This window comes from Crinia signifera, unplaced genomic scaffold (assembly GCF_055691185.1).
Source record: "Crinia signifera unplaced genomic scaffold, ASM5569118v1 HAP2_SCAFFOLD_81, whole genome shotgun sequence".
NCBI classification, from domain to species: Eukaryota; Metazoa; Chordata; class Amphibia; order Anura; family Myobatrachidae; genus Crinia; species Crinia signifera.
Window position 1 is genome coordinate 634,641 of NW_028142719.1, and position 15,776 is coordinate 650,416.

Genomic DNA, 15,776 nt, shown 5'->3' on the forward strand with positions numbered 1-15,776 from the left:
CTTACAGGACACCAGCTACTTATTCAAAATGATGACATCTGGGACCCATACCCACTTTACTGCCCTATTTCTGCCCAAATCCTTATTGGTCAAAAGAAATGGCAAGTGGGTCATATGGGAATGGGATCATTCGTCAGACTGCATTTAGGTCTACAGTCATTAGGTCGACCCCACTAGGTCGACTGGCAGGAAGGTCGACCTGACTTAAGGTCGACATGGGCCAAGGTCGACATGACTTAAGGTCGAATTTGCATAAAGGTCGACATGAGGAAGGTCAACTGGTCATAAGGTCGACATGGGTTTTTCACTGTTTTTTTATCCGAATGTCGACACAGTCGACATGGACACAGTTTGCAATGATAATCGGACCCTCGCATCGCTCGCTTCGCTCGCAATGCTTCGGGCACGGTGCCTCGCTGCGCTCGGCACACTATTTTATTCTCCCACCACGCCCTAGTGGATGGTAGGGCATGAAATACCGCCTGTCGGCACATGTCGGCTCAAAAAACAGTGAAAAACCCATGTCGACCTTATGACCAGTCGACCTTCCTCATGTCGACCTTTATGCAAATTCGACCTTAAGTCATGTCGACCTTGGCCCATGTCGACCTTAAGTCAGGTCGACCTTCCTGCCAGTCGACCTAGTGGGGTCGACCTAATGACTGTAGACCTAAGTTCATTCTAATAGATGACCGCATCCCGTCATATGTATCTGACCCCCCTGTGTGGATTCCAAGTGTAACATTTTTTGACCAACGCTGTTTAACCCTTGCAGGACACCAGCTACTTATTCAAAATGATGACATCTGGGAACTATGCCCACTTTACTGCCCTATTTCTGCCCAAATCCTTGTTGGTCAAAAGAAATGGCAAGTGGGTCATATGTAAGTGACCCCCTAGTGCGGGTTTTCAGTGTAATATTTGTTGACCAACGCTGTTTAACCCTTGCAGAACACCAGCTACTTATTCAAAATGATGATTCTGGGACCCATGCCCATTTTTGTGCCCATTTTCTGCCCAAATCATTGTTGGTCAAAATAAATTGCAAGTGGGTCATATGTAGGCAACACCCCTGTGCGGGTTTTCAGTGTAATATTTTTTGACCAACGCTGTTTAACCCTTGCAGAACACCAGTTACTTATTCAAAATGATGATTCTGGGACCCATGCCCCCTTTACTGCCCTATTTCTGCCCAAATCCTTGTTTGTCAAAAGAAATGGCAAGTGGGTCATTTGTATCTGACCCCCCTGTGTGGATTCCAAGTGTAAGATTTTTTGACCAACGCTGTTTAACCCTTGCAGAACACCAGCTACTTATTCAAAATTATGATTCTGGGACCCATGCCCATTTTTATGCCCATTTTCTGCCCAAATCATTGTTGGTCAAAAGAAATTGCAAGTGGGTCATATGTAAGTTACCCCCCTGTGTGGATTCCAAGTGTAATATTTTTTGACCAACACTGTTTAACCCTTGCAGGACACCAGCTACTTATTCAAAATGATGATTCTGGGACCCATGCCCACTTTACTGCAATATTTCTGCCCAAATCCTTGTTGGTCAAAAGAAATGGCAAGTGGGTCATATATATCTGACCCCCCTGTGTGGATTCCATGTGTAAGATTTTTTGACCAACGCTGTTTAACCCTTGCAGAACACCAGCTACTTATTCAAAATGATGATTCTGGGACCCATGAACATTTTTGTGCCCATTTTCTGCCCAAATCATTGTTGGTCAAAAGAAATTGCAAGTGGGTCATATGTAGGCAACCCCCCTGTGCGGGTTTCCAGTGTAATATTTTTTGACCAACGCTGTTTAACCCTTGCAGGACACCAGCTACTTATTCAAAATGATGACATCTGGGACCTATGCCCACTTTACTGCCCTATTTCTGCCCAAATCCTTGTTGGTCAAAAGAAATGGCAAGTGGGTCATATGTAAGTGACCCCCCTGTGCGGGTTACCAGTGTAATATTTTTTGACCAACGCTGTTTAACCCTTGCAGAACACCAGCTACTTATTCAAAATGATGATTCTGGGACCCATGCCCATTTTTATGCCCATTTTCTGACCAAATCATTGTTGGTCAAAAGAAATTGCAAGTGGGTCATATGTTAGTGACCCCCCTGTGCGGGTTTCCAGTGTAATATTTTTTGACCAACGCTGTTTAACCCTTGCAGAACACCAGCTACTTATTCAAAATGATGATTCTGGGACCCATGCCCATTTTTATGCCCATTTTCTGACCAAATCATTGTTGGTCAAAAGAAATTGCAAGTGGGTCATATGTTAGTGACCCCCCTGTGCGGGTTTCCAGTGTAATATTTTTTGACCAACGCTGTTTAACCCTTGCAGAACACCAGCTACTTATTCAAAATGATGACATCTGGGACCTATGCCCACTTTACTGCCCTATTTCTGCCCAAATCCTTGTTGGTCAAAAGAAATGGAAAGTGGGTCATATGTAAGTGACCCCCCTGTGCGGGTTACCAGTGTAATATTTTTTGACCAACGCTGTTTAACCCTTGCAGAACACCAGCTACTTATTCAAAATGATGATTCTGTGACCCATGCCCATTTTTGTGCCCATTTTCTGCCCAAATCATTGTTGGTCAAAAGAAATTGCAAGTGGGTCATATGTAGGCAACCCCCCTGTGTGGATTCCAAGTGTAACATTTTTTGACCAACGCTGTTTAACCCTTGCAGGACACCAGCTACTTATTCAAAATGATGACATCTGGGACCTATGCCCACTTTACTGCCCTATTTCTGCCCAAATCCTTGTTGGTCAAAAGAAATGGCAAGTGGGTCATATGTAAGTGACCCCCTACTGTGGGTTTTCAGTGTAATATTTGTTGACCAACGCTGTTTAACCCTTGCAGAACACCAGCTACTTATTCAAAATGATGATTCTGGGACCCATGCCCATTTTTGTGCCCATTTTCTGCCCAAATCATTGTTGGTCAAAATAAATTGCAAGTGGGTCATATGTAGGCAACACCCCTGTGCGGGTTTCCAGTGTAATATTTGTTGACCAACGCTGTTTAACCCTTGCAGAACACCAGCTACTTATTCAAAATGATGATTCTGGGACCCATGCCCACTTTACTGCCCTATTTCTGCCCAAATCCTTGTTGGTCAAAAGAAATGGCAAGTGGGTCATATGTATCTGACCCCCCTGTGTGTATTCCAAGTGTAAGATTTTTTGACCAACGCTGTTTAACCCTTGCAGAACACCAGCTACTTATTCAAAATGATGATTCTGGGACCCATGCCCATTTTTATGCCCATTTTCTGCCCAAATCATTGTTGGTCAAAAGAAATTGCAAGTGGGTCATATGTAGGCAACCCCCTGTGTGGATTCCAAGTGTAAGATTTTTTGACCAACGCTGTTTAACCCTTACAGGACACCAGCTACTTATTCAAAATGATGACATCTGGGACCCATACCCACTTTACTGCCCTATTTCTGCCCAAATCCTTATTGGTCAAAAGAAATGGCAAGTGGGTCATATGTATCTGACCCCCCTGTGTGGATTCCAAGTGTAACATTTTTTGACCAACGCTATTTAACCCTTGCAGGACACCAGCTACTTATTCAAAATGATGACATCTGGGAACTATGCCCACTTTACTGCCCTAGTTCTGCCCAAATCCTTGTTGGTCAAAAGAAATGGCAAGTGGTTCATATGTAAGTGACCCCCCTGTGCGGGTTTCCAGTGTAATATTTTTTGACCAACGCTGTTTAACCCTTGCAGGACACCAGCTACTTATTCAAAATGATGATTCTGGGACCCATGCCCACTTTACTGCCCTATTTCTGCCCAAATCCTTGTTGGTCAAAAGAAATGGCAAGTGGGTCATATATAAGTGACCCCCCTGTGCGGGTTTCCAGTGTAACATTTTTTGACCAACGCTGTTTAACCCTTGCAGGACACCAGCTACTTATTCAAAATGATGACATCTGGGACCTATGCCCACTTTACTGCCCTATTTCTGCCCAAATCCTTGTTGGTCAAAAGAAATGGCAAGTGGGTGATAAGTAAATGACCCCCTAGTGCGGGTTTTCAGTGTAATATTTGTTGACCAACGCTGTTTAACCCTTGCAGAACACCAGCTCCTTATTCAAAATGATGATTCTGGGACCCATGCCCATTTTTGTGCCCATGTTCTGCCCAAATCATTGTTGGTCAAAAGAAATTGCAAGTGGGTCATATGTAGGCAACCCCCCTGTGTCGATTCCAAGTGTAACATTTTTTGACCAACGCTGTTTAACCCTTGCAGGACACCAGCTACTTATTCAAAATGATGACATCTGGGACCTATGCCCACTTTACTGCCCTATTTCTGCCCAAATCCTTGTTGGTCAAAAGAAATGGCAAGTGGGTCATATGTAAGTGACCCCCCTGTGCGGGTTTCCAGTGTAATATTTTTTGACCAACGCTGTTTAACCCTTGCAGGACACCGGCTACTTATTCAAAATGATGATTCTGGGACCCATGCCCATTTTTATGCCCATTTTCTGCCCAAATCATTGTTGGTCAAAAGAAATTGCAAGTGGGTCATATGTAAGTGACCCCCCTGTGCGGGTTTCCAGTGTAATATTTTTTGACCAACGCTGTTTAACCCTTGCAGAACACCAGCTACTTATTCAAAATGATGATTCTCGGACCCATGCCCATTTTTGTGCCCATTTTCTGCCCAAATCATTGTTGGTCAAAATAAATTGCAAGTGGGTCATATGTAGGTAACCCCCCTGTGCGGGTTTCCAGTGTAATATTTTTTGACCAACGCTGTTTAACCCTTGCAGAACACCAGCTACTTATTCAAAATGATGATTCTGGGACCCATGCCCACTTTACTGCCCTATTTCTGCCCAAATCCTTGTTGGTCAAAAGAAATGGCAAGTGGGTCATATGTATCTGACCCCCCTGTGTGGATTCCAAGTGTAAGATTTTTTGACCAACGCTGTTTAACCCTTGCAGAACACCAGCTACTTATTCAAAATGATGATTCTGGGTCCCATGCCCATTTTTCTGCCCATTTTCTGCCCAAATCATTGTTGGTCAAAAGAAATTGCAAGTGGGTCATATGTAAGTTACCCCCCTGTGTGGATTCCAAGTGTAATATTTTTTGACCAACACTGTTTAACCCTTGCAGGACACCAGCTACTTATTCAAAATGATGATTCTGGGACCCATGCCCACTTTACTGCCCTAGTTCTGCCCAAATCCTTGTTGGTCAAAAGAAATGGCAAGTGGGTCATATGTATCTGACCCCCCTGTGTGGATTCCAAGTGTAAGATTTTTTGACCAACGCTGTTTAACCCTTGCAGAACACCAGCTACTTATTCAAAATGATGATTCTGGGACCCATGCCCACTTTAGTGCCCTATTTCTGCCCAAATCCTTGTTGGTCAAAAGAAATGGCAAGTGGGTCATATGTAAGTGACCCCCCTGTGCGGGTTTCCAGTGTAATATTTTTTGACCAACGCTGTTTAACCCTTGCAGGACACCAGCTACTTATTCAAAATGATATCTGGGACCCATGCCCATTTTTGTGCCCATTTTCTGCCCAAATCATTGTTGGTCAAAAGAAATTGCAAGTGGGTCATATGTAGGCAACCCCCTTGTGTTGATTTCTGCAGTCAAATTTGTGGTCCAAGATTCATTAACCCTTGTAAAAGTGATTGTCCTGAATAAGAAGCTGGAGCTCGAATAAGAAGCTGGAGCTCGAATAAGAAGCTGGAGCTCGAATAAGAAGCTGGCCGAATAAGAAGCCAACTTCAGCCTCGTTCAGAGCCCTGTGTTACATTCATCACTGTCCCCGTGGCTCCCTGTGTGTTACATTCATCACTGTCCCCTCGGCTCCCTGTGTGTTACATTCATCACTGTCCCCTCAGAGCCCTGTGTTACATTCATCACTGTCCCCGTGGCTCCCTGTGTGTTACATTCATCACTGTCCCCTCACCTCCCTGTGTGTTACATTTATCACTGTCCCCTCGGCTCCCTCTGTGTTACATTCATCACTGTCCCCTCGGCTCCCTGTGTGTTACATTCATCACTGTCCCCTCGGCTCCCTGTGTGTTACATTCATCACTGTCCCCTCGGCTCCCTGTGTGTTACATTCATCACTGTCCCCTCGCCTCCCTGTGTGTTACATTCATCACTGTCCCCTCGCCTCCCTGTGTGTTACATTCATCACTGTCCCCTCATCTCCCTGTGTGTTACATTCATCACTGTCCCCTCGCCTCCCTGTGTGTTACATTCATCACTGTCCCCTCACCTCCCTGTGTGTTACATTCATCACTGTCCCCTCGGCTCCCTGTGTGTTACATTCATCACTGTCCCCTCAGAGCCCTGTGTTACATTCATCACTGTCCCCTCACCTCCCTGTGTGTTACATTCATCACTGTCCCCTCGGCTCCCTGTGTGTTACATTCATCACTGTCCCCTCAGAGCCCTGTGTTACATTCATCACTGTCCCCTCGGCTCCCTGTGTGTTACATTCATCACTGTCCCCTCGCCTCCCTGTGTGTTACATTCATCACTGTCCCCTCATCTCCCTGTGTGTTACATTCATCACTGTCCCCTCGGCTCCCTGTGTGTTACATTCATCACTGTCCCCTCACCTCCCTGTGTGTTACATTCATCACTGTCCCCGTGGCTCCCTGTGTGTTACATTCATCACTGTCCCCTCGCCTCCCTGTGTGTTACATTCATCACTGTCCCCTCGGCTCCCTGTGTGTTACATTCATCACTGTCCCCTCAGCTCCCTCTGTGTGAAGGCATACCTGGGTGGAGACTGGCAGGTGGCTATCCTGTGCTATCAGACCATCCTATGGGCGTATAATGGAAGTGTTTGCAGTCACAAGCGCCATACTCTGCTGTACAATATAAGTTTCGATGTTGCAGCCGATGGTGGCATCTAACGGTCACTTTTCCGTCATGTAACATTGCTTTATCCTCCAGCGGTGCCTCATCGATATACCGCTTGGACTGAGCCACCCACCACGGAGCCCAATATTATTGGCATTATCAGCAGGGTTGGGGCGGAGCTAGAAGCAGCAGGATTACACCAAATGCACCTTATTGTCCTCCTACAAGGGTCAATTGTATTTTAATCTTAATTCATCTGTTTATTAATAAACTAGGTGATTCATTGTGCCCTGTGCGCGCTTGTCATACCGTTGCCCTTTGTATTTGTGAAGCCTTTTTTGTGTGAAATATGGTTTGAATTTTGGCGACTGAGCACTGGAGGCTGGACAGAGCGCCATGCTGGGGGTGTGTGGGCATGAGGGGGACTACACTTGCAGCACTGGAGGCTGGACAGAGCGCCATGCTGGGGGTGTGTGGGCATGAGGGGGACTACACTTGCAGCACTGGAGGCTGGACAGAGCGCCATGCTAGGGGTGTGTGGGCATGAGGGGGACTACACTTGCAGCACTGGAGGCTGGACAGAGCGCCATGCTGGGGGTGTGTGGGCATGAGGGGGACTACACTTGCAGCACTGGAGGCTGGACAGAGCGCCATGCTGGGGGTGTGTGGGCATGAGGGGGACTACACTTGCAGCACTGGAGGCTGGACAGAGCGCCATGCTGGGGGTGTGTGGGCATGAGGGGGACTACACTTGCTGCGCTGGAGGCTGGACAGAGCGCCATGCTGGGGGTGTGTGGGCATGAGGGGGACTACACTTGCAGCACTGGAGGCTGGACAGAGCGCCATGCTAGGGGTGTGTGGGCATGAGGGGGACTACACTTGCAGCACTGGAGGCTGGACAGAGCGCCATGCTAGGGGTGTGTGGGCATGAGGGGGACTACACTTGCAGCACTGGAGGCTGGACAGAGCGCCATGCTAGGGGTGTGTGGGCATGAGGGGGACTACACTTGCAGCACTGGAGGCTGGACAGAGCGCCATGCTGGGGGTGTGTGGGCATAAGGGGGACTACACTTGCAGCACTGGAGGCTGGACAGAGCGCCATGCTGGGGGTGTGTGGGCATGAGGGGGACTACACTTGCAGCACTGGAGGCTGGACAGAGCGCCATGCTGGGGGTGTGTGGGCATGAGGGGGACTACACTTGCAGCACTGGAGGCTGGACAGAGCGCCATGCTGGGGGTGTGTGGGCATGAGGGGGACTACACTTGCTGCGCTGGAGGCTGGACAGAGCGCCATGCTGGGGGTGTGTGGGCATGAGGGGGACTACACTTGCAGCACTGGAGGCTGGACAGAGCGCCATGCTAGGGGTGTGTGGGCATGAGGGGGACTACACTTGCAGCACTGGAGGCTGGACAGAGCGCCATGCTAGGGGTGTGTGGGCATGAGGGGGACTACACTTGCAGCACTGGAGGCTGGACAGAGCGCCATGCTAGGGGTGTGTGGGCATGAGGGGGACTACACTTGCAGCACTGGAGGCTGGACAGAGCGCCATGCTGGGGGTGTGTGGGCATAAGGGGGACTACACTTGCAGCACTGGAGGCTGGACAGAGCGCCATGCTGGGGGTGTGTGGGCATGAGGGGGACTACACTTGCAGCACTGGAGGCTGGACAGAGCGCCATGCTGGGGGTGTGTGGGCATGAGGGGGACTACACTTGCAGCACTGGAGGCTGGACAGAGCGCCATGCTGGGGGTGTGTGGGCATGAGGGGGACTACACTTGCTGCGCTGGAGGCTGGACAGAGCGCCATGCTAGGGGTGTGTGGGCATAAGGGGGACTACACTTGCTGCGCTGGAGGCTGGACAGAGCGCCATGCTAGGGGTGTGTGGGCATGAGGGGGACTACACTTGCAGCACTGGAGGCTGGACAGAGCGCCATGCTGGGGGTGTGTGGGCATAAGGGGGACTACACTTGCAGCACTGGAGGCTGGACAGAGCGCCATGCTGGGGGTGTGTGGGCATGAGGGGGACTACACTTGCAGCACTGGAGGCTGGACAGAGCGCCATGCTGGGGGTGTGTGGGCATGAGGGGGACTACACTTGCAGCACTGGAGGCTGGACAGAGCGCCATGCTGGGGGTGTGTGGGCATGAGGGGGACTACACTTGCTGCGCTGGAGGCTGGACAGAGCGCCATGCTAGGGGTGTGTGGGCATAAGGGGGACTACACTTGCTGCGCTGGAGGCTGGACAGAGCGCCATGCTAGGGGTGTGTGGGCATGAGGGGGACTACACTTGCAGCACTGGAGGCTGGACAGAGCGCCATGCTAGGGGTGTGTGGGCATGAGGGGGACTACACTTGCAGTGCTGGAGGAGAAGAGGGTGGGGGACACTGCCAGTGGGGTGTACAGTAGCAGCGCTGGAAGAAAGGAGAGTGTGTGGCTCCTTACAGTGGGGTAATGACCAGCTTTGCAATTTAGGAGTACATGAGGGAGCCAATCCCAGGCCATTTGTTTAATCCCGGGATTGAAAAATGCCAAATCCCGGAAATACTGGGATTGATAAAAAAATGGCAGGCAGCACCTCCCCGCTTCTCTCCCCTTGTCCCTCAGTCCTTCTCTCAGTCCAGTCTCTCACCCCTATAGGCATCCCCCTCCCCCCCCGCTAGTCTTCCCCCGCTACAGACACCATCCCCCAAGTACCAGCCTCGTTGAGTTCCTCTGCGGGCGTCCACGGGCAGTCTCCGTTGACGACTGTGACTGGGCTACGTATGGTGACGTCAAAGGTCACCATGCACACATCCAAGCAGCATCGTATCCGTCTACTGCTGAGTGCTGCCCGGCGTGTTCACGGGCGGGCATTCCAGGACGGGCTGTGTTGTAAACAGCAAGTGGCTGGGCCACGCAGGGTGACATTTATATATCACGCTACGCACAGCCGAGGGTCGGGGAAGCCAGGCAGCATCTTAGCTGTCTGCTGGTGAGCGCTGGCTGGCATTTACAAAAACAAATCCCAGTGTTTTTAGGGAGATATCCCAGGATCCCGCTGATCCCAGGATTGGCCACCCTACACACAATGCCCCCAGTAGTGGCAATTTGACTCCAAAAGTGACACTTACTCTATGCAGGGTCGGTGCAAGCCCTGTCAGCGCCCCAGGCGACCACCCTCCCCCCGTGGGGGGGGGGGGGGGGCACTGGCTTACCAAGCTGCTGCAGGTTCTGCTGGACCATTGCCACACCACTGGCAGCAGCAGCTTTGTGATGGGGCGGAGCTTATGGCATAAGTCATGAGGCTACATTGTGGGAGGAAAGGATGGGAAGGTGAGCTGCCTAAAGGTCTGCTGTCTGCACCCAGCAGCCAGACAGTGATCAAACAGCCCCTCCCCCTACTCGCGGCCCGCTAAGCCCCACCCCTCATGGTGCCCCTATAAGCCCCGCCCCCTCAAGGAGCCCTGCTGATCTCTATTCAGCGGGACACAACAGTGAGACTGACACACTGACAGCGGAGGTAGGCAGAAGATCCTTCCCGGCTGCCAGACCTGTGCAGCACCGGCCCTAGTGCTGCTGCATAAATGTGGTGCCCTGGTCCAATGTCACTGTGAGTGAGTGTGTGACTCTGCCCAGCGTTATACACACACTGACTGACAGTTCTGGCTAAATATATAAGAGATGGTGCAGTCCCAGCTCAGTGCTGCTCATACAGTTTAAAACTGGGGTAGCCAACCCTAGTCCTCGAGAGCTACCAACAGTGCATGTTTTGCAGGTCTCCTCACAGAATCACAAGTGAGCTAATTAGCTCCATCTGTGGATCTTTTAAAATGTGTCCGTGATTAATGAGTGCAGCTGTGCAGCAGCTAGGTTGTCTGGAAAATGTGAACTGTTGGTAGCTCTCGAGGGCTAGGGTTGGCTACCACTGGTTTAAAACATGTCAAGTGCCCTTGTCAAAATGGATTAAACCCTTCAGTGCCGGGCAGGCATTACACGCATGTGTTGGGCTCTCCGGCCACACTTCTCCCCCCCCCCCCCATTCAAGCGGGAAACCAGAGCACCATGTTCCAACGATGATTTGGCTCCTGGTCCCGCAGGGTCAAAAGGGGGCTACCTGGGGGGGTTTTGGCTCCAGCTTAGACAGTTCCTCCAGACTGCAGTGGGCCATCTCCGGTTGGTGCTGAAAGTCCACACAGTCACCATAGTGTCAAAGTCCAAGGCCCCACCGCAACAGTCTGTTTCCCCCAAGTAGGTTGCAAACCTTCTTCAGGTGGGTGTTCCTTCACCCCAGTGGGGTGCCAGTGGCACCATCTGTGCCAAAGCTGGTCTGCTGCATACACAATTGCCACCCAGTGTGTCCAAATTGTGGCATACCCCACCTCCCACCATAGCAGTATCCTGCTCACACAAGCCACAGGGTGCTCCTGCCCACATGGCTCCTCCTGGCTCAGTACTGCTCCCAGTCCGTGCAGTGACGCAATAGTCCGTACCACAATGTCCTGGTAATAAATATGCGTCATCAGCACTGGAGCTGGTACCAGAGCCTCCTTCAGCAACTGAAATGCCAACTCACAAGCAGGTGTACAGTCCACTGTCTTGGGAAGACCCTTCCTAGCCACTACTGTGAGGGACGTCGCTACCAAACTAGAGTCAGGGACAACTGGTCTGTAGGGCCTTACAGTTTCTAAGGTCAGTACCTGTCTGGGGGTTGTGGGCCGGGGACAGCCTCTGGTCGCCTCTACCTTCACTGGTCTGGGCCTACCCTGGTCTCCTCCCACACTATCCCCCAGGCACTGCACCTCTGTCACTTCTCCTGGGCACCCGTCTGCACTAACTGTCAGACCTGCCCTCCTCAAAGGACCTATGTCTTGGGGAACCCACCCTCCCTGGTGTATCCCCTTCTACCTTCCTGACTACCCTGGGCCGGAACCCTTTCCGCCAGGGCACACTCCCTATCCCCACCACATCAAGGCCGCTGCGAGCTTGGCACCTGATGCCTGCCAGGGATGAGTCAGAGAGTGGAGCCTCCTTAACCCCCTGCCAGTGCCCCTCACTTTCTCATAAAGGGGGACACTCTACAGGGGTATCTAGGTTGGGATTTCTAGGTTGGGGTCAGTCATGAAAAGGTCAGGGTGGTTGCTCATACTCACCGCTGGAGTTGGCAAAACACTAGGAAAAGCATAATTGCTGGGTACCCCCACAGGATACAACAAGCTGGCACACACATCCTCTGCATTGCTAGGGGACGTAGGCACACCAGAGGCAAAAGGCATGATGGGGAGATGCGCTGATCTAACTGCTGTTGTCTCTTCCTCTGGGCTGGTTGATGCTGTGGTTGGCTGTGCTGGCAGTTGTCTGGCCACTGTGGTCTGTTCCTTTGGGCTGGGCTGGGCTGGTGTCGATGGTAAGGACGGTAGTCTGTCAGTTTGACTCCAGGCGATGGCGTTAGCAAACGTGGTAATGATTCCACCCCCAAGATCATTCCCCAGGACTACATCTGTTGGGAGGCCATCCATGATGCCAACGTCTCGCAACTCTTGTCCAGCTCCCCAATCCAGGTAGACTCTTGCCATGGGTACATCACGCTCCGCTCCATGTGCCATTGTAACTTTGGCAGTGCGACCCTGCAATATGGCAGCAGGATCAATCAGTCTGGGGCTCACTACAGTGATTGAGGCCCCAGAGTCTCTCAGGCCTTCTCCCTGCAGGGGCCCCACTTGGACCGGCTGCAGGTGCCGCCACATATTTTGTAGATGCCGCTTGGCCATGCAGGTGACTTTCTCCGCAGAGTCTGTCTGCTTCCCACCCCACTCCATCGGACTGACTGGAGGGGGTACAGTCTCTGTGGGCTTATCTCCATGGGTTAAGCAAGCAAGCCGGGCTCCATCACTCTGGGATGCCTTCAGTGTGGGACAGTTCATCCACAGATGTCCGATTTTCCCACAGCTGTAGCACTTCTTGACCAGTTGGGGCTCCGATTATCCTGATTACTTGCAGGGATGCTGCGGGGCGATTGCTGGCCAAAAGCACCCGGGTTAGAAGGTGCTTGCTTTGGGGGCGCGATGAGCTGAAGAGGGGTGTCCCCCTGGTGGTATAGTCCTTTGTATTGGGCTGCTACGTGGGCGTTTCAGCCCATGACCGAATTGCCACATACTTGTCTGCTAGCTGGGCAGCCATCTTTACCCTCAGTGGCTCCCAATCTAGCACCCACTCCTTCACTTCCTGGGCCACCTGCGGTAAAACTGCTCCCTGAAGATCAGGTCAATCAGGGTGTCCCATGTCACCCACTTTACCAAGTACTGCCGCAAACTGCTCGTGTGTGCTGCCAGGATTCTTAGGCAAGTCCCGGAACTTTTTCCTGTAGGACTCAGGAGTGATAAAGTGTTGGAGGAGGGCCTTGGCGACAACATCATAGTCCCCACAGTCCTCATTGGCCACTCCTCGATAGGCCTCCAAGGCCTCTCCATGCAGGGTGGGCACAAGGTGTCTTACCCACTCCTGTTTGGGCAAATCATGGAGTTTACAAGTCCTCTCAAAAACTTGCAAATGTCCATCAATGTCCCCATCATTGTCGGCAAACTTAATCCGTCCCGCTCGGCGGGTAGCAGCTGAAAATGGCCCTCGGGGTACCATGGCCTGTGGTGCCCGTTCATCGCACCACATCCGAATGATGATCAAGCGCTCTAGTTCCGTTGCCCTTTCCCCTAGTTCCACTAGCTGATCCGCGCCGTCCACCCTGGAATGCGGGGACCCTGGCCCTGCTAGGGAATGTTGGGAAACGTGGCTGCTGCTAGAGGGGGCGGGGCTTGTGAGTCTCATTAGGTCCAGGTGAAGGTCCTCTGTGTGGCGGTCCTCTCTGACACGGTCACCATCATAGTGCTGCACCTCCTCCCGACTCGACTCCTCCAAGCGCATGAGCACCGTCCTCATTATGCTTGCAGTTGCTTTTAAAGCGATCTCCACACCCTTTTCCCGACACATGATCTCCAAGTCAACATTCCGCAGAAGTCCGCCATCTTGCGTGTTTTACTTGCTGCAGTTACTCCTCCCTGAGTAACTCGGCTTCTCCAATCAGGTGATGGGAAAGCCAAATGGGATATCCCACCGCTTGCCACCAGTTTCTGTGACCGGACGCCTGCCCTTACGCTCTGGCTACGCCCTTCGGGTCCACAGATGGCGGTTCCTGGTCTCATGGGACCTGACCAATAGGGGATTTACTGTTAACGCCAGTAACCGCCTGCTACTGACTCCGCCCACTACGGGGATATTGATTCCACAACCAGACTCCTACTACGTGGCACCTGGAACCACGGATACCTCCTCAGGCCCAAACGCTGGCACCTGAGTACTACCTGCTGGAGTGTGTGTGTTGGCCCGCTGCTGACACACCTCCGACTGGCGTTGGTTGGTTCCCCACTGGCCACGGACCAGACCTCTGCTTCAGTAGCTGGCAAAGCGGAACTTGAAGGACGCTGGATCCTTGTACCCAGAACAGCTGGAGAATGGAATTATTGTGGTAATTCTTTTGGTTCCAAGATGGAGACGGTCGTCTTGAGGCAGAAAGGTGTTTATTTGCTTATAGATCTTAAAAGATTTCTTCTCCTATCATAGTAGCAGGTTTTTGCAGGTTAGGCACTCCTAAGTGTTCAAGAAATAACTGAGCTGGTGCAGGGCACATAGGTACATGAACAAAAGCACTTACCCCCTCTGTGTAGAAGGAATTGAAGCCAGCACTCAGCGATGTAAGTGAAAAAACAAAATAGCTTTTATTGCAAACACATCATTGCAAAAAATGACAGCTGTAGAGACCTGACAGCCGTTTCAACTGCTCCCAGGCAGTTTTCATCAGAGGTCTATCATATACATTGTTACAGCATTCAGATCAGGTAGAAGTACAGTTTTACACAGGGCAGCAGCCCTCCTTTTATGCTACTCCAATTCACATTACCACAGGAGATAAGCCCACCCTGTGGTCTCCAACCAATCAGCTTAAGTGCCCGAGACTTGCATGCACTGGGCACAGGCATACTCTGCTTTGCCCTTATGGACAGAGGGGAGTGGTTACTCCTCTGAGACACAGCCCACCTGGGGGGGCAGGTACCACCCAGGTGCTGGTCTGTCTGGCTAGGGGGAAGGTTTCCCTCCAAAACCTACTTCCAGGAGCCTGCCAGGGGACTAGCTGAACACCTCTAGCCCAGGCATGTGCTCCAGAGATGGGCAGCCCTGATCCCCTGCCCGGGTCTCCTGCAGCCGACGGAGAGCCACACGGAGCTCCAGGGAACCACTCAGCTTGTTAGAAAGCTGATGTTCCCTGCTACCTTCCCTGCAGCTCCCAGCTTGGAGGCTGTCTGGGAAAGCATTCTGTTTTGGGGGTAAATGCTGGGGGGAACCCAGCAGCCCAGACAGGACTCTGGATTCCCCCTGGGACATAACAAGTACAGTAAGTGCACTTTTCCTTTAAATACATTTAAAGCACAGATGTGTTACTTTGCACTGCACAGGCTCCAAAAGCCACACAACAATGTTAAATACATTGTAAACTTTATACATGGTCTTACACAGGGTTCATCCCCCTGAAGCACTGCAGCATGGGACATGTAGTCCAAGCTCAGTGCCTGCACATATCATTTACAATATGTGTTTTACTTTGTTATTGTGCCCCAGTGCTGGGCTCCTTACTAACACCTTTACACAGGAACTACAGACACAAAGCCTGCTACCTGCTGTGCAGCGTCATTCCCCAGACATTAGCAAAAGGACTCTTTAGCATCTCATTTCCTCATCACAAAGACTGCTAAATTCCTTCCCCCGGAAATGTACAAAGTGCATTTTAAGTTTAGAATGCATTCCTCAATACAATATACAAAATATATGGTGCAGTCCCAGCTCAGTGCTGCTCATACAGTTTAAAACATATCAAGT